The sequence below is a fragment of the Rhipicephalus microplus genome, chromosome 6 (genome assembly GCF_043290135.1).
Source record: "Rhipicephalus microplus isolate Deutch F79 chromosome 6, USDA_Rmic, whole genome shotgun sequence".
Taxonomy (NCBI): Eukaryota; Metazoa; Arthropoda; class Arachnida; order Ixodida; family Ixodidae; genus Rhipicephalus; species Rhipicephalus microplus.
In genome coordinates, this window is record NC_134705.1 from 92,988,992 (window position 1) to 93,007,625 (window position 18,634).

Here is an 18,634-nt window from a genome sequence, read left to right on the forward strand (position 1 = left end):
ACTTATACTTTAGATAACAATACTTACGGCTTCAATACGAATAACACTGGTGAACTAGTTTTACACGAAAATGGGGCTACTTCATGAGCTGAACACTTTCCTTCGAGCAAACTGAAAAATAAAAATTGTGGTCTCTTTAGCTCACATCTACTGAAACTGTGATTGATGACCTTGCAATGACGCACAAGCGTATTTTCATTGCAGTATACCTGCGTAAGTGTGATGATACAAGCAGCCTGACAGTGATTCTTGGGCTGACCAATTGTCCTGATCCTGCTTTCTGCGGCTTATATGCAGTAGCGATGAAAAAACGTTTGTGCACGTACTGGCGCATTCAATTGCAGTTCCCTCGTTCTGAGTAGCACCAGATTGCTTTACCGAGTGTTTTGTGTCATGTAAGTAATACTGCTGCAAGAGTGGCTGTGTGAGTTTGTTTGAACGTTCTATTTACGATGACGATAAAAATTTCTATTCTGACTTTTGAGCAAGGCTCTAATATATGACCGGAAATACTGTTGCAACTTAAGTGCTATGTGTTCACAAGAAACAGATATGTTTGTTGACATTAGGCAGGAATTCTTCCAACTCTATCATTGGGAAAAATTCACTCATCATTGTTTGGGACTTTTACATTAGTGCGCTTTCACCACAAACAATGACCATGTATCTACGTGCTTCTCCGCAGATGTCGTCGAAAGACGACAGTCTTCTGGCGGCTGTACTACATGCGTCTAGACTGGTCTGAGAAACTCTGTAAATACACAAAAGAATGTACATTGTTAGTGCACTGAATAAGACACAATAAGAAACTAATTGGCGATACGTCCTTTCTTTAAAGAAATATTGTGGTGCTACATTATAGGCGGGACATAACAGAAGAGTACATCACAGAGCGGGCGCTGTCTGTAATGTACTTATTTCTCTCTTGTCCCCGTCTAATCAAGCATTAAAATAATTACTAATGGACACTGTTAGTGAAAATTTAGGAAGACTTCCTAGCTTGAATGCGATTTAGACTGCAACATCCTTGCAAGACTGATTCTTGGTATGGTCAACCATTCTTGCTGAATAACGGCATAACTGGCAGGCGTTGATCGTAAGCTGACTTGACTCATTCCAGCATGATGGTCACCCCAGATAACAACCGGCTCTTCATTTTTTCCTGTTCAAACACGCGAGCCCTGCGTGTCGGATTTTCAATGAGACGCATTTTTCGAAGCACTTGGCAATCTGACAAAGCTGGCGAATCTTGAGAAGTTGGTAAACACCTAGGGTGACCACCATGCATGAAGGGTCTTCGTAAGCTGGTGATGCATATTATGGGAGTGGGGGCTGCCGGTGCGCCGATTATAGAAGAGAACTATAAACAATACGACAGTATGCTATAGCTCGCCCTGAGCGGCCGCTGACACACCATCGAGCACCATCAGCAAGAAGATATTAGCATCGTGGTTGACGCTAGGACTAGTAAAGGCGTGTTCTTTTTTGCCTCCGTATCGTGTTTAAGGTCTTCCTGGCCAGCCGTTCCCAGAACCCCGCAATACATACTGTCGAAGTTGGAAGTTTTCTGACATGTGCAATTCCAAATATCAACCTTATGTGTTCTCCAGAAAATATCCCTCAGTCTGCCAACACGAATGAAGCGCCAATAGCAAGTGTAGTACTTATGTTTTCCCAGTCTTGACAGAGTCGGCCATTATGTCATCTGGGTTGTTTATACTAAGAAATTCAAAAATGAAAAGGTGTACTCGGTCAGTATACTTAGCACTGCGACGCTGAAATCGATCACGTGGGGTGACCAGCATGCATGAAGGCCCTTACATGGTTTATGATGATATACTATTTTCTATCGTTATAATGGAGCTGTTTTGAAAGATGTAATATACAAGTGCCCCATAAATGACTTGAATGTGCACGACAGAAAATCAGCCTGCTAAGTGGCGCAGTTCAGTTGCTGAGTCCTGTTGTCAGTCCAGCGGTGTGTCATCTTCCCTTCTATCCTCGTCCAAGTAGCTGGCTTAAACCCCCTCGCTATGTGAAACCGACGAGCACAGTTCAAAAATACACACACCTACGTATCTGCTGTACCGGTGCACATCAGCGCCGGCCCCGGCCTGCGCATGCGCACGTTAGCATACAGCTGGTGCACGTAAAACTAAAGGTCGCGTGGGCACGTGGAGGGGAGAAGCGAGTGCAGCGCACGCTGTGTTGAGAGGAAGAAGGGATGCACAGATGGCTGGCGGAGGAGGAGGGGAGGCTGCGGACGGTGACGGCGCATGACTAGCCCCGAGTATAACATGCTCCGCATGTAAAAGGCTGTCTATTGAATAAGCTCCGTGAACCACACTAAGAAGACCACGAGGGCTAATTAAATACAGTCTAATCTCCCCAGATCCGTAGATCGGGGAATAGGTCCATAGACACTGTCCAATAACATGTCCGGTTGCACACACAAGTGTCATTATGCTGGCACTGCACCCAACATACAAATACACAAATACACAAACACGTGTATGGTCATGGCGATGCTGCCTCCTTCAGCGAACCTTGCTTGAGCGGGGTGAAACGAGTCTGTGATCTTGTCGCTCGGGCCGACCACCCATGCTTTGTCAAGTAGCAGTCGCAGTCTAGGCGCCTCCGAGGGTCTATTCCTGGGCATCTGTTGCTGATTTGAGCGTCGGGGGCTCATCAGTCAGAGACGCACAGCGTTATGGTTCGATGTCCGTAATCGGCGGAAGCTGGGCATTGTGGCTTTTACCAGGGCACGAAGACGCCACGTGTCGCATCTCTGCACGGACCCGAAAGACAGTGGTGATCCGTAGAGTAATTTCAGCCACCCAGCGCCAAGCCCATGGAAACAGCTGGGCGTCTTGGCGCTGATCCTTAATTCCACAAAATGAGGCGGCTGCCTTTCTTCTGATTTGAAGGCCACGGCAAAAGGGTGGCCCGCCAAACACAGCACTGCTGTTTTATTTCCAAACGTTTTTTTAAGTGCTTCATTGTTTGTACTGTCGCAGACTAAACCAGCTCATTCGAATTTTTCCACGCTTGTATCATGCTTGTAGAATACAACCCATCTTTGCCCATATTAACTTCCTTCAGAACTCACCATTGTTTTTTTGCGATTTATCATTGGAATAAACTGCCGAGCGATGTTGTAACTGCGCGAGCACGACACATTTATTAACAAATAAAGGAGATATAGAAAGTAGACGCGTAACATTTGGCAGCTTCCTTTTGCTTAGTCTAGCGCCAATATTACTTGTATATTTGCATACCTTGTTTCATGCCTTACCGAGTGCTGCATTGCATGACCGTTATTTTTTTATGCGAACTTCTAGTACCTTTTTTCATTTTTCATGTTTAGTGTAAATATTTGTTTTTTGTAAACGACGTAACCCTGCAGCATCTGAGTATTTTTTATATTTTACAAAGTTTAGCAGTGTACGTGACCATTGTCCGAACGACCTATTTGCAAGGATTCACGCTTGAAATGTACGAAGCATTGCGTTTTCTGACAATCAGATTGTACACTCTATGGTTACACTCAAGCAGGAGACCTGTAAAACGATATACTAGGGTATGCTATTTCACCACTATTGTGCTTTGTGTAGATCAGACTTGATTTATTGTGCGGCAGCTGGGGATACTTTTATTGTAATGAAAATGAGTGGAGTGACGGCGGTATATTCACATGTCCTTGTTTATTTTCACTTTGTGGTGTTGCGTTTGCTTTAATCACACTTATTCGAAATAATTTCGTATAGTCTCTCAAACTCATCGAGGCTCTCGTGATGACTTGATGTGTTTCTCAAAAGATGGCGTCTTATTGGTCAACCAGATCCGCTGAGTCCATGGTGTGAAATGTCGAAAAAGAACGTTTCAAGGCATGCAAAACGGAGAATGCACTCTACATTCCTGGTTCTAACGGCAAGTCTGTGCGGTGAGTCATTAGAAAAGTTGGAATGCGACTTATCAAAAACTGATGAGATTTGTAGACGCATTGTTTTTATAAGAGTGTATAAGGAGCGATACTGTGTAGAGTGACACCGGTGATTCGCTTGCACTTGCAACTATTCGTTTTGAGAAAAGTTGCCGTGACAGTGAAAGCTCATGAACTCGGTTACAGCGAGGGCCAAGAATAGACGCTTTACCGAAGATTGGGCGAAGAGTTGTCTTCTGTGAACGGCCGTGGCGTAAGCTGCCATAGATTACACAGCCTGATAAAAAGACATCATATTGTAACGAATGTAGCAGCCCCACAACAACGATGTTCTATTTACACAGTTTATTAAGAGCGAACTTGGGCCCAAAGTGAACGTTGCACAGCAATCAAGATCCAAGGGCGGTAGTCCTCGTGAGCCTCTGCCTGGAGCACCCTCGTTCTCTTCTTCTTCACGCGCGTTGGCTGTTCGGCGGAGTACCGGGCGCATGCAGGGCCGGCTCGTGCATTGCGGCTGGCTTCGTCGCTCGTAGTCGTGCCGCTAGCGTTTCTCTGGTTGCCAACGTCCGCGTTGCGCGGAGCAATGGTAATTTCCTGTGGCAATATGACTAGAAATACAAAAAAGAGCAGGGAAGTGATGCAATGTAACTACCAATACGAATAAGATACTTAACCTAGCTGAGGAGTTCTACAAGGCTCTGTAATGAAGCCAGGCCAACCACCTTGATAATGGAAGTTGATGTAGCACCCAAGAGGGATCAAACATCGCATCAGTAACGACGAGGAGCGAAGAAACCCTTGGAACGAGTGCAAAGAGGCAAAGGCACGGGTGGAGATCAGGTAACATACGATATGTTGGAAGGTGGGCAACATATTTTGCTAAAAACGGACCACACTGCACATGAAGTGTCTCTTAACAATGACCATACCAGAATTTTGGAACAATGCTACCATGAGCAAATCTCATACCAAAGGGTACGTTAGGACTTGAAAAATTACAGGCCAATCAGGTAGCTCTTGTTGCTTACGATCTATTATGAAATGTAGTGGCTAACATATTTAAGGTCACCTCAGAATTCAATTAAGAAAACAATAAAGCAGGATACGGCACAGGTTACACCGCAACAGACCATGTTCACATCATAAATCAGGTGGTATAAAGGTGTGTGGAATATAACCTTCGCCTATAGATAGTATTCATTGATAACGAGAAAACTCTTCATTCAGTCAAAACATCAGCCGTTTTGCACCCACTACAGTATGAGGACGTCGATGAAGCATATGTGAAAATACTGGAAGAAATGTACGCTTCCTCAACAGCCAGTGTGGTCCTAAATACAGAATTTATTAGAATTTTACCGAAGAAAGTGTAAGGTAGGTAGACACAATCTATACGATGCCACTCACCACGAGCTAACACGAGGCATTCAGGATCCCAGGATAGGAAACCTTTAGAGATAAAAATCAGTCGAGAGTACCTAAGTGACCTGTGATTCGCTGACGACATCACTTTGCTGAGTAACTCAGGAGGCGGAAGGAAAGTACTCATTACAGACTCGGGCCGGGAAAGCAGCCTGTAAATCTCAAAATGAACATGTAGGAACTTAAAAGCAGCGTTGAACCGACCAGAACAACGTTTCGCGTAGATAGCGAGGCACTGGGAGTGTAAAGGAATATGCTTACTTAGGCCACAGGCCCTCGAATTCAAACCATGACACTGAAATTACTAGAAGAATAAAAGTGGGGTGCAATGCATTTGGTGGCATTGTTGTATAAATGATGTTATTTTACCACTATCTCTCAATAGGTAGATCAAGTTTGCTGTTTTAAAAAAGTGGACACAAGGTTATTTAACGTGGCTCCAAGCTGATTGAATCGACCGGTAGAGTAATTTCGCAATAGAGCACTTCAACATAATGCTTTATGTATTTCTACACTATATCATCGAACAACATGATAAATTTAGGCCATATGCGTTTTTATTTGCCACTGGGATGGAGCCATGGTAGTGGTTCATTGCACGCACCTTTCACATTTACGTGATGTAGTTTAAAGGGGCTTTGAAACACATTTTTGAGGAACCATGGAAGTAACTTACTGGAAGAGCTTATTGCCTCACAAATTGAACACCGCTAAAATTTTAAGAATCCGTCCAGTATGCGCGGAGTTACAAAGATTTGTCACACGCTGCAGTCACATTCTCTCTTCTCTCGTCCCGACGAAAGCGCTGGAAGCTGAGAAAGCAGCGATGGGAGAGGCCAACAAAAAACGTCACTCGCGCCTCGTGACCTTGAGCACTTTTTTTTTTCTTCGAATACGTGGCTCTTTCAGTGCGATCGCGCGCGCGCTTGGAGAAGGGACGGCCTCCCGCGGCGAGCTCTGTAACGACCCAGCACGCCAGGTTCAAATCAGCCAATGGCTGACTGATGGGCTTACTACGAGTAATTTTCGGGCTCATTTCGTGATTTGTCAACAGAAGAGAAAGCAATTTTAGCTGATTTTGATAATTTATTCTAAATTCCAGGCCACGTGCTGCGCTATAATATTTTGCTCGCGTCTTGTCGGGAGCCTCTACTACCGATTGGCAGCGCTTTCTGACCATGCTCAAAAAGTGCTGCAGGGCCCCTTTTAAGGCTAGGCCGAGCCAGTTCCGCAACACTATTTGTGCATTCAGTGTGACAACTGACACGCCTACTCATGTCTGATGACGAATTTACGCAAGAAAGCGCGTGTTCAATCCGTACCTTTGCTTTCGAAGCAATCATCGATATACAATTTTACATATCGCACCAGTGGACGAATACAGCAAGGTGTACCGTTTGATTGGCTGCAAGTATTGCCGTAAACATTCGCCATCAATGTGTCACACGTTCACTCGAAGACATGTAGGGTTGTCCCTCAATGGATGCGAACACTCGCTGTCATAGCGTTCATATAAATGACGGAACGTCTCACGTCTTTCTCACTTCAATGAGATGGAACCTGGCAATGACGACACGGGAAGGCAGTGCGCGTGGAGTCAGCGTACTTTGCTCAAGTAGCCATTGTAAGCAGCGAACATTGCCAGATTGCGCGCTGTTTCATGATGGTAATAACTTTCGATCTATTCGACACACAGCCAACATTTACAAAGGGAGCCCTGCTGTAACACATAAAAGCAGGACATAACGATCGTACGAACGTACAGTATACAGATACAGGGCATAAAGTTTGTACAAATAACATGGCGCAGAAGGGACATGGCGGAGAACAGCTTGGTATGAAAGGTCAGGCTGTGAGCGTGCCCATTAGCGTTTATATCACTGTGCAGAACCCACCATGACAAAAAGATGACAGCACCTCAATCGTGGTTAGGAGTAGCCTTTAACGAAACACAGTTTGTGGGAAAGCTATCTTAGAAAAACAAAAAGCCTATGATCATTCCACTACATTTGATTTTCCTTTTAACACAAATGTACCGCAGTGAAGGCATTTTCTCAGAAGCAACACACGTGATTTTTTAGAACTTATTATTAATGAAGCTTTAACATTCATAAAACACACTATTAATAAGAAGTATGACATAATAAAGGGCTCGGGAAATGTCTACCTCCTGGGTTCTTTAAGTGGAACTTAAATCTAAATACACGGGGCTCTAGTAACTTGCCTCCATCAAAATGCAGCCGCTGCCGCGGGCGTTTTACAGTTATACATTATGTATCTAATTCATGCTCCCATCTCAGTTTTTCACGCGCAAGAAGAACTCGTCCTCTACCGATGTGGCACTTACGTATTATAAGTGTCAACAGCATCGAGTGGCTGAAGTCGCAGACATTTTGAGCGGCTGATCGCAAGACAAAGCTTGCTGTACCATGCGAAATGGCTGTGCACATGTGTCTGTGGAGGTGCATTTTTAACACGGAAGTGTTTTATGCCGGGGTCCACCACAGCTCCGCTGGCGTATTTCCGTTACGAATATGATGTGGTGAATTGCATACTAACAGATTGCAAAGAAAAAAAAACTAGAAGGAAAACTTTCTCAACAGAGTGTCGAACCAGTGACCTCGCGCTCCTGGGCTCGCAACGCTAACCATTAAAAGACAAACGAACCTTCTCTAACCTGTTAACGGCAAGTCGTTTACATACATTATGTACCGCTGGTGGTCCTCAGAGCTCTGCAACTTCAGCGCGTTTTCGTCATCAGCAGCGAGATGGCACGACAGGCGCGCGTTGTGTGCGCGCGCTCCAAAAGTTGTCTTGCCTCCTCGATCTACATGCATATATTGTGCAGTGACCACTACGCAGACTCTTGCCCGGCCTGTGGCAGCTTCCCAACAGTATTTCATGTCATGGTGCAGCGCGCCCCAATGTTATTTCCTCTCCTTCCCGCTATCCTGCGCCCCTCCAGCGCCAAAGAGCTGTGGGGCGATGCCCTCTGGTATGGGCCTGCCGAGGTCCGGCAGGCCTTGGTTAAACGGGCCCGGTTGGTCACCGAGATCATCATAGGAAAGCCGGACTAGGGTTCCCTCTCACACGCTTTGTTCAATAAAATGTTTTCTCTCTCCTGCCGCGCCACTCCGCCCGGAGATCGCGGTCGTCGGAGATCGCAGGGGCACAACTGTTCGGCATGGAATCCAGTGGGCGAGTCCGTGCAAATTAAGACGTCTACGAGGTATATATACAGCAGGGTGGTTATGGTAATGGCAGGCTAGGCTAATCGCCGCACTTGTCAGCTAGACTACTTGCTTGTTTACGCCCACATTTTTCAGATTGCTGTGATTTCACAATGCACTTCTATAGAAAAGTTTCGTGTATTATCAGTTTGCTTTTTTATGAAATTCAAAGCAGATTGCGCTTGCAGTGATGCTAGAGCGCATCGTTTCGAACGAGCCGCAACAAGCTGAAGGCACATTGACTGGTATGAAAACGGAGCGCTACCTGTGAAGGTTTCAGCGAAACGCCGCCTGAAGTCGACGTTGCTTCGCGGTCACGTTTACAGATGGCAGCTCTGCAGTACACCGTCAAGTTGTAAATTTGAAGCCTATCACCACCACGGTTAATGCGCATTCCACTTCTGTTTTAAATGCAAAACATCTCTTGGCAGACTTCTGCAACTTTGAGCGTGCGTATGTATGTATGTATGTATGTATGTATGTATGTATGTATGTATGTATGTATGTATGTATGTATGTATGTATGTATGTATGTATGTATGTATGTATGTATGTATGTATGTATGTATGTATGTATGTATGTATGTATGTATGTATGTCCAACTACTTCGTGCTCTCCTGGCTGTATCGTTATTATTATGTGTAGACATTGGTGTGGCATAACATGACTCTGTTACGAACATAAAGGTGACACGAAAATTATGACACACTTGCCATAACGCCATGATTTATATTCCATGGCCCTGTTGCTTTTGCGGTTGTTTGGTCAACTTTATATGTTCCAAAACCTGGTACGTTGTGACAAAGGTGTACGACAAACGTAGGTGGCGCCTTAGCCTGCAAATTACGACAGACTTGTCATGTGCATAATTTACACGACATAGCCTTGGGGCAATGGCTGCCGTTTAAATAAATACGTATATGCCACAATTGATACGGCGAGACATTTCTGCGAGACTGATTTAAATGATAGGGACTTACGTGAAAATCATGACATGGGTGTCATATATACCATGACATACACGCCGTGTTTATGGTACGCTCGCGGCTGTTCGGCTGTAGCTTGGCATGTACCAAATTTGGTATCGGGTGGCGACACTGCACACGGAATGAAAATGACAGGTCGTAGAACGATAATTAAGATTTCCATGTGATGAATAGTCTCTTACATGTCACGTTTACGGTGATCCCGCAGCCGTTATACTAGCTGATCAAGATATATCATAATTAGTATTGTGTAATCGAATGTATGAAAGGCATAAATACAAGCGGCAACGCAACAAACATAATATGAATTTCATGTACAGCGTGATTTACCTGCCACGCTCATGGAGCGGTCGCACCGAGTTGGCTAGCTTGATATGCTAAAGAACTGGTATTGCTCGACGTGGCTATGTGATGAATGTAAATCACAGATATAATCACAGAGCTGGTGACATAAAATTTACGGCATGATGTCACGTACAACTTGATTTACATATCACGCTCGCGGTGCGCTCGCAGCAGTTTCGCTGACTTGATATACACATTATTGTTGCTGGACGCGGCTGTGCGATGAACATAAATAACAAGTGATAATAACGCCACGTTCCTTCCTCAAGTTTTCTTATGACCCCGTAACGCTGTACGCGATTCGCAGCGTCTACCGTGTTCAAGAAGCTTCAGGACTGCAGTACATGATTTTGTTTAGACTACGCCCACTTCGTGAGTATTTAAGATTATTCTGGAATCTACTTCACTGCTAGCGAGAACGCTAGAAGGTTCGATGGCGACTGTATAAATGCCGACATGTTTCGCCGCTTGTCAGTTGATCGATGGCTGTGTTCACCGTTATCAGTGAAAGCCTGCTACTGTGATCCGATTTTTTTCGTTTACCGGGCACAAGTTAGCCCAAAAAAACAGTTTGATCTGACCACCCAGTCTCCTGCGTTCAGCTGCGTCACGACCTTGTGACAATATGAAGATCATGACATTCATGTCATGCACGGTATGTATTACGTGCCATGCCACGCTCATAGTGATCTCACGGCCTTTTCGTTGACTTGATGTACAACACAATCAGTATTGCGTGGCGTGACCGTGCGAACAGAAATGACAGGCCCTAACATGTAAATCAAGACATGTATCTTATGTGCAGCACAATTGGCGACTTGGTGTATGCTTCGCATTTCATCGATTTCCATAGTGCGTGGGATATCCGTTTTTTGTTTTTTTTTTTGTTTTTAAGGAAGAAAGACTAAATTAAAAATACGGAAACAAAAGCGATGCTAACCATATGCAAATACGTATTAGGTTTTCATTCTACACTCTGAAAATGAGGAGTGAGGTGAAAGAGTTGACGAAGATCTACCGCGGCGCTTACGATGATAACCATTGACAGCATACAGAGTCATACAGGCTCGTTGTCCACAGGTATACGGCTGATGTCATACACAACAACACGTCAGAAAACACCATCGACGTATAAAACTGAATCTCTCACGCATAAAATTAACTTGAATGCTCGCTTCGCTGTTTGTATGCATCTTGCTTTTAGTCCAACTTTTTTTTTGTGCGGACGTGTACAGTTACAGAATAGGTTTACGCCAACTTTAGGGCTGAATTACAGGATCCAGCATTGTAGTAAAAAGTTTTTTTTTGTGAGTTAGTCATTTTATAACTAAAGAGTTTAAAGCTATCTATGTGACTATCGAATATTACTATCACTAATGTTCATTTCCCAATATTTGTGATTTGAACACGTGAAAAACGATTGGAGCATTAGAAAGATATTAGCAGAATATTCGCACGCGCACAATTTTACTGCCTTCTCGAAGGGCGTAGCATGCACTCCAATACAGCAGCTACTTTTTTGTAAGGCGCACACTATTACACTGGTAATATTGTGTGCCTCAGTAATAGTGCACATCCCTTTGAAAATGTAGAAACATTTTCCAGGGGAATAAGTGCGTAGTACTTTTCGCACTTCTATTGAGTTTGTTTGAAAAGTGTGTTTAGATACTACTAGAGATGAAAGACCGTGCAATATAGTGACCAAGGGGTCTATGCAGGATCGGCCAACTTACGCGAAACTCGGCATCTTCTTGAGCTCTGGCGACACCCTTTTATGAACGAGCCAACAGGGCGAAAAAGTCGAATCTACCTGCAGCGTGCTGGGTTTCATTGGCTACGATGAAACCAGTCACCACGTCAAGGGCGGTCGACTAAGTTGGGTGGTGTTTTGAAACCAGAGGCATCATCTTTCATTTGTTTGTCGTTTTACTGAGCGCAGATGTGCAACCATGCAATAAAGGTGTCAGGAACTGTTTGTGATTATATTTTTAGAGGCAGGGGGTTTTTAAATTTATTGTGAAGCTTTTAACGCTTGCACTAAGTTTGTTTTAGAAAAAATCAGTGTAGTCGCCTCTGAGATCAGTACTGGCCGAGCATCTTACAACATCGCGACTGCAACTAAATCTGAGCGCACGTGTTGGTCTGTACATTCTAGCGAGGCCACATGTAAGCGTGTAGATTCAAGCGCGCTGCTCAGCCAGTGCGCGTGTTCTTTGTCGTCATCACCTGCTAGCACTCGAGCACACGCGGCCCTTGGTTAAGACTCTGCTGTCGGTCACCTTCAACGTCAGTGATTCGATGCTATACAAAACAAAATCACCTCATCTGACTCGTAACTCGAATGCTTTCACTCCGTGGTTCATATTCTGCAGCCAATCGTATTTCCGAGCAAAAAGTTTTGACGTTACACAAGACAAAAACAACTACTTTTACACGTTCCGTCCACGTTGGGACATAGACGTATCATATTCCTGTAAGGCCCTTGCTAACATGGACGCACGTGCGATCACGGCGCACAATTCTTCGAGACGAATCGCATCAAGTTCGCCCTTGACGTCAGTGGAAAATTACCTTTTACGGCATACCTTAGGACGTTATGCGCAAGAATATTAAGCCCAGGTGACCTTTGGGACAACCAAGTAGAGCCGCGACGTATGTGCACGGAATGCACAAAAAACCACCACGCTCGTACACCAGCCGCTCTCGCTCACACTGTTTGCAGCATGCGAGTACACGACTTTGTATTCACTGCAAATAGAAAAATTTCAGTTACAAATGTTTCGCGGTGTTTCCCACTTTACCATTCTGTGATCAGACTCACTGACGGGCTAAATTTTTTTGCGTTAAAAAATTTGCAAGGCCCCATAAAATATGGTTGTTGATCACTTTAAGTGTTTATACGTTCTTTAGGTCTTATTTTGGTCATTACTGTGAACAATTTATACATTTTGAATATCTAAAATCCCCGCTATTTTTTATTTAACTGTCACTTATGCATTGTAAGAGAGCATTGGCCCAATCAAAATTTTTTCCGACGCCATTAGGCCGATAATATTCTCCAGAGCCCTCGTTTTCTTGCCCATAAACCTTTATTACAACGCAATGTACTGAAAAAAAACGAGTACTACACTATCTGATTTAGTTTTAAAGGAAAAAAACTAAATAGCTACAGGTACGTCTTTGCAACGTACGTAAACGACAGAGTTGGGATGAAAGCGCTACCACCTGGCATACGCAGAATGAGTTCCTTCTTTTTTTCTTAATTCTTACCAGTTTCCGTATACCTCTTTCAGCATCCCATTCTTCCTTTTCCTTCATATATGTTTCGTTTTTGGCCACTTTCTAAATCTTCTGTTCATATGTATTTTTATATCGCCGTGTCTACGTTCCTTTCTGTTAACTTTGACATCGTTCCTCCTTATCCTTATTTTTTTCCCCATCTCTTAAAGTGCGATAGTGAGCATTGTTATGCTGTGGTTATCTCTCTCTCCTCATTCTCTTTCCCGTGCTTCCCTAACACCAGTTCTCCTCACCCTCACATCGTATTCTCATGCCCTTTCTAAAGTATACAGTATGCTATACAAGACTGTTCCATGCATTACCATCTTCTCTCCCTGTTTCCTTCCTCCTTCGAGTCACATTCTTTTTCACCCTCAATTCTGTTTCCCCCCCTTTCGCTAAACCATACCAGGCACGCTTTGCTATGCCAGGAGCAGTTTAATACATACTCATTTTCCGCATACCTGCTGTCTTTTAGGTGTACAATACCGGCTTTACCTCCTCTGTTAAATCTATCAAGTATTCGAACACACCAACAAAGTATTTTCTCAGAAAAGACAGTAAAAATAAAAATCTGAGATCCTGGTAAGATTTCACAACACTTACACACGTTTCGAACTTATGAATTGCAGTATCATGTATCGCAGCCGAAAACAGGGGGTTGTTGGACGCTTGTCGTCAGCCCCAGGATTTGGCGACTGTGACCAAGAACTGCACCGAGAAAGAAGTTACTTGGTATTTCAGCAACGCCTCAGGCTTGTGTAAGCCCTTGACAACTTGCAATTGCCATGGAAAGAGTTGTGGATTCCCGAGTAAAAAGGCATGCAAAAGACAATGCGGTAAGCTTCTTTGGCCTAATACACTACGAAGTGGTATTATGAAACCATAAAGAGGTAAATAATTTTATGGGGCAAAACGTTGCCAAAAAAAGAATTCAAGAAGGTGAGTGCTGACTGTTTCTATTTTCTTGAGACAAAAGGTAAAGTGAATAGCTTGCGTTCTGAATACACAAGATATGTTCGCATGTCTCCTCAGCGCTACGGTAAAATAGACATGGACTCTCAATTTACTATGGCATTTATTTAGCGGGAAAGTATCGCACAATAACCAGGGTTTTGAACATCGATGCGAAAGAAAAGTAAGCTTGGAAGGTTGTCATTGTACATAAAAACAACCTAATTGTACATGATGACATGATAATGCTATGGACACTTTGTGTTCCAACCTTCCTGAATTTGTCACGAGACTGTGTTATCACTCTGTCCTGGCTGTTGCCAATAGCTCGCAAGAGGAATAAAGCAGAGATAAGAAGAACCAGGCTTTGTAGTCCTTTCTTGTATTAAAGGGACACTAAACTGAAATGTTTACTTTCTTAAGATTGGTGAACTGTACTGTATCATGGCGCAAGTTTTACTATCATAAGTTCATTATTACAAAGAAAAAAATGTAGGCTCAAGGTTCAGTTTAAATTTAGCGCAGAAATCTCAACGCGTGACGTCACTGATTTCAAATTGTATTATTTGTATATTCATGTCATTGGCTCGATGATATTTTTTTAAACTACGAGCGTTCGTAATAATAACGTTGTGCGTAAAAACTGAGACACAAGACAACGGAAGGAGCAATGTAGTTCATTGTAACCGATTAAAAAATACGAAGGTAGGACCTAGTAAATGCAGTCAAACTCTATGTCACGGTGTTTGGTGCGGGAATATCGGCGTGCCGTCTCAACCCGCATTTCTTTTCGCCCATTTCATACCTTACGAAGCGCCGTCTTGCGGGTAAGTGTGGTGCGGAAATAAATGAAGTGGTCTTTGCCTAAAGCATCGAAAGAGCAAAAGCAAGGTGCAGATGGAGAGGGGATGAGGTTGGCATAGGGAGAATATAGGGCGGATGACATCCGTCTCTCTGTCGTTCAATGTAAGAGTTACTTACCTTCAAGCAACGGTACATTTTGCGCAGTCATCAAGCGTACATGTGGGAGACATTCTTCTAACCGGACGTCGTCAGCTGAACTAAGCTTCACCAGCTACTAAGTTCAAGGTGAGCCAGCAAAAATCCTTGCACGCGATGTTACAAGAGCTGACTTCGTCGAATGGGTGCTGCAAGGAGCTTCAATCAGCCGTGAAGAACTTCTCAATACGGGATCCGCCAGTCTGGATATGCAGCTGGAAGAGTTAGTGGACTAGGTCTTGGAGTCTTCACGCCAAAACACCGTTCAAGAGAAACGGAGGTGAGCGTTATAATGAATCTCATCGAATGACCGCAACGACAAATTATGCAGCTGACTGAATTTATGACAAACGTACTGAGACTGCGTGACCACCAAAGAGATGTAGTGGAACCAGATATTTTCCAGAGAAGCTTGCGTTTTCCTTTGACTCCTTCCCCTTCCTTTTTGACCTCTGTGAATTCCAAATGAATAACCTCGAATGGGACAGCGGAGTGCTCCCGTGTTATCATTTGTTACGTGGGCTGCTTGAACTTGACTTTGTTCGTTCGACAATCGTGGCAAGTGCGGATGTAGTCTCTGATGTCTTCTTTTATACCTGGCCACGTAATTCGTTTCAGAAATTTGCCGTACGTATGCCTAAATGCATCATGTTCGCCTGATTATGGAATGTTGCGGTAAAGATGCAGAATCTTAGCAATCATCGTTGATGGCACGTGGTATTTTTCATTGATGAATTTCAGTTCTTCGGTTTCTTCATAGAGCTTTGAGTGATTGATTTGTACGGCGTTGTAAACTGCCAAGGGTGTCAAAAGCCTGGACAGTGCGTCTGCATCAGTGAGTAGACGATGTAGACGATGCGAAATGGCTGAATTGAACTGTTGCAGGTAATTTACTCATCTGGCAATGCGGCCCCTTGGTTGTGACAAACCGAGGAGATGAGACAGCGCTTGATGATCCATATAAGTGGTAAATTGGGTACCTTCTAGCTACGTACGAAAAAACTGCGCAACTTTCAGTATGGTGAATGCTTCCCTTTCTGTTGTTGAGTGGTTAACTACAGCCGGTTTCAGTGTGTAACTGTAATAACCTACTACATAATGCTTTTGATGATTCAAGCCAGGTAAAGGACTGCTCCCGTCGCTTAATGTAACGCATCTGTATTTAGCACAAAAGGTAAAGAGAAGTCTGGGACCCGTAGGATGGGGTCCAGTGATATTATTTTCACAATCTCGAAGTAAGCTCCTTCACAGTGGCAATCCCACTGAAACGGTATACCTTTCTGCGACAAGCTTGTGAGATATCTCGTTTAAGTTGCTTAGTCCTCAATGAATGACTAAACGTGTCCAGCCAGTCCTAGGAAAACACGTAATGAATGAATGTCATAGGACTTTATCAATTCTGAGATTCTCTCCATGGATTCCTGCTTTGTGCTTTTTGTGGAACCGTCAAAGACTCTTCCAAAGAACACTACCTTTTTATTGAAAGAAAGCACTTTTTTTTGAAAGATAGCACCTTTCTTGAAGTTCACTTTGAGATTTTCAACACGTAGCGCTTGCGAAACTAGCGACAGGTGTCTCTGATGCTCTTCTTTTGTTTTTGAGTAAACTAATATGACGTCAATGTAGATATTGCAGAATGTGCCCAGGTACAGCTAGAGGGTTTTGTTCATGATCTTTCGAAACTAGGCTGGCGATTTTTTCACCTGAACGGTAGGCGGTTATATTTATATAAATAATAGCGTTATAAACGCAGTGTACTTCTTTGTGTCTTCAGTCAGTGGAATTTGTCAGAAGCCTTTGCAAAAGTTCAATATTGAAAAGCAAAGGAAGCCACCGGTCTTATAAACACTGTAACCAATTTTTGACATTGGGTGTGGTATCAGGTCAGTTTGTTGTTGATAGCCCTGTAGTCTTTGCATAGACGAAAACTGCCATCTTCTTTAGGAGCGATTGTATTTGGCGATTCAAATGGCGACATGGAAGATCGAAGTGTGCCAGCATCTAGCATTGCTTATAAATCTGCTTTTAACCATGCCTTTTTTCTTTGAATATACTACATGGAGTTCTTCGAAAGCGGAAGGGGTCAGGAACACGCAAACATTCCTGCTCGCTATTGATCAGTGCACGAGAACGGTTACAGCCGGAGCTGGAAAGGAGGACGCTAGCAGCGTCACTAGTCTACTAAAGGCAGATTGTTTCCAGAATATGATGACATTGGTGTGTGACAACGACCTGGTTTTCAAAAGCACAAAGATTTCAGAATGGGTGAACCGTCGCGGCATGAAAATCAAGTCTTGCTCCCCTTACCATCAAGCTTCCAATGGCCTCACTGAGCGCGCTTTACGAAACGTGAAGCAGTACGTGAAGATGTACCCAAATTTCCAAGGTGGTTGGAAATGCTGTCTTGAAGCCGCTGTAAGACACCACAACCGTTCTTGCACAAGTGGTCTCGGATGCAGTCTGTTGTTTGCTGCCTGAGGGACAGTACCAGTGCTTCCAGCCGACCAGAAACTGGGTCTTTTTGAGAACCTGGTCCTTTCTGAAAGAAAGAAAACAGTCAAATAGCAAGAAGTTACAAAAGAAGAATGAAGTACTCCGACAGCAGACGTAGCAGTGACATACCTGATATGCAGCCAGGACACTACGTTCTAGTACGAAAAGGAGTAGGAAAAAAAAACCAATGAGAAGTTTCACGGACTTTTTCAATTTGTCATAATAGCTTTGCAACATGGTATCTTAAAGGGGCCCTGAAACACTTTTTTTCAAGTGATCATGGATGGAGTACACAGGAAGAGCTTACTGCCTCACGAATTCAATGCCGCAAAAATTTTAGGAATCCGTTCAGTGCGAGTGGAGTTACAAAGGATTGTTGCATACTGCAATTGCATTCTCTCTTCTCTCATCTCGACGAAAGCGCTGGAAGCTAAGCAGGGAGGGATGGCAGGGCCACAGAAAAACTTCACTCACTTGCTGGATTTCGAGCCGACCGGTCGTGCGCTCGCGCGCTCCGCGCGCTTGCGATCTCCCGCGTCAGCGTGGCTCTGGCCGACTGGACTCGCCCTACGTCATCTCCTGCCGCCGACGACCTTCCACCTCCGACGACAGTGCAGCTCTGATTTACTGGACTTGTTCTACGCCATCCACCGACGCCGAAAGGAGCTCTCGCAGGTGCGCCCCGTCCTCGGACTCCAGTGACCGTGCTCAATCTTTCCTATCTCTTCTATTCCCTCGGTTTGTCCTCGCTCGCTGTGGCTTACCACCACACGTCTCTTCTTCTCTTCTCCTTCTTCGGCTTTTCCACATCTTTACTCCTATCCTTTTTATCCCTCCTCAACCCCCATCCCTCGTGAGCTACTGTGGCGGTGTCGCTCATTGAAGCAGACAATTACGGGGCTCGCTTTTCTCTTCTTTTCTCTCTTTTAATAGCCACTCCGAAAAACTTCACGCGCAGCTCATGACCTTGAGCTCTTTTTTT

General features: G+C 44.1%; 1 long non-coding RNA gene across 2 annotated transcripts; it reads left to right on the forward strand.

The window, feature by feature from the left end:
- Positions 1-276: 276 nt before the first annotated feature.
- LOC142764828 (uncharacterized) lies at positions 277-14,050 on the forward strand. Of its 2 annotated transcripts, XR_012883915.1 has the most exons (3): positions 277-395; positions 3,842-3,943; positions 13,839-14,050. It is a non-coding gene; the product is annotated as an uncharacterized LOC142764828 (long non-coding RNA). The 2 variants fall into 2 exon arrangements; XR_012883914.1 differs by lacking the exon at positions 277-395 and having other exon boundaries at positions 3,763-3,943.
- The last annotated feature ends 4,584 nt before the right edge of the window (positions 14,051-18,634 follow it).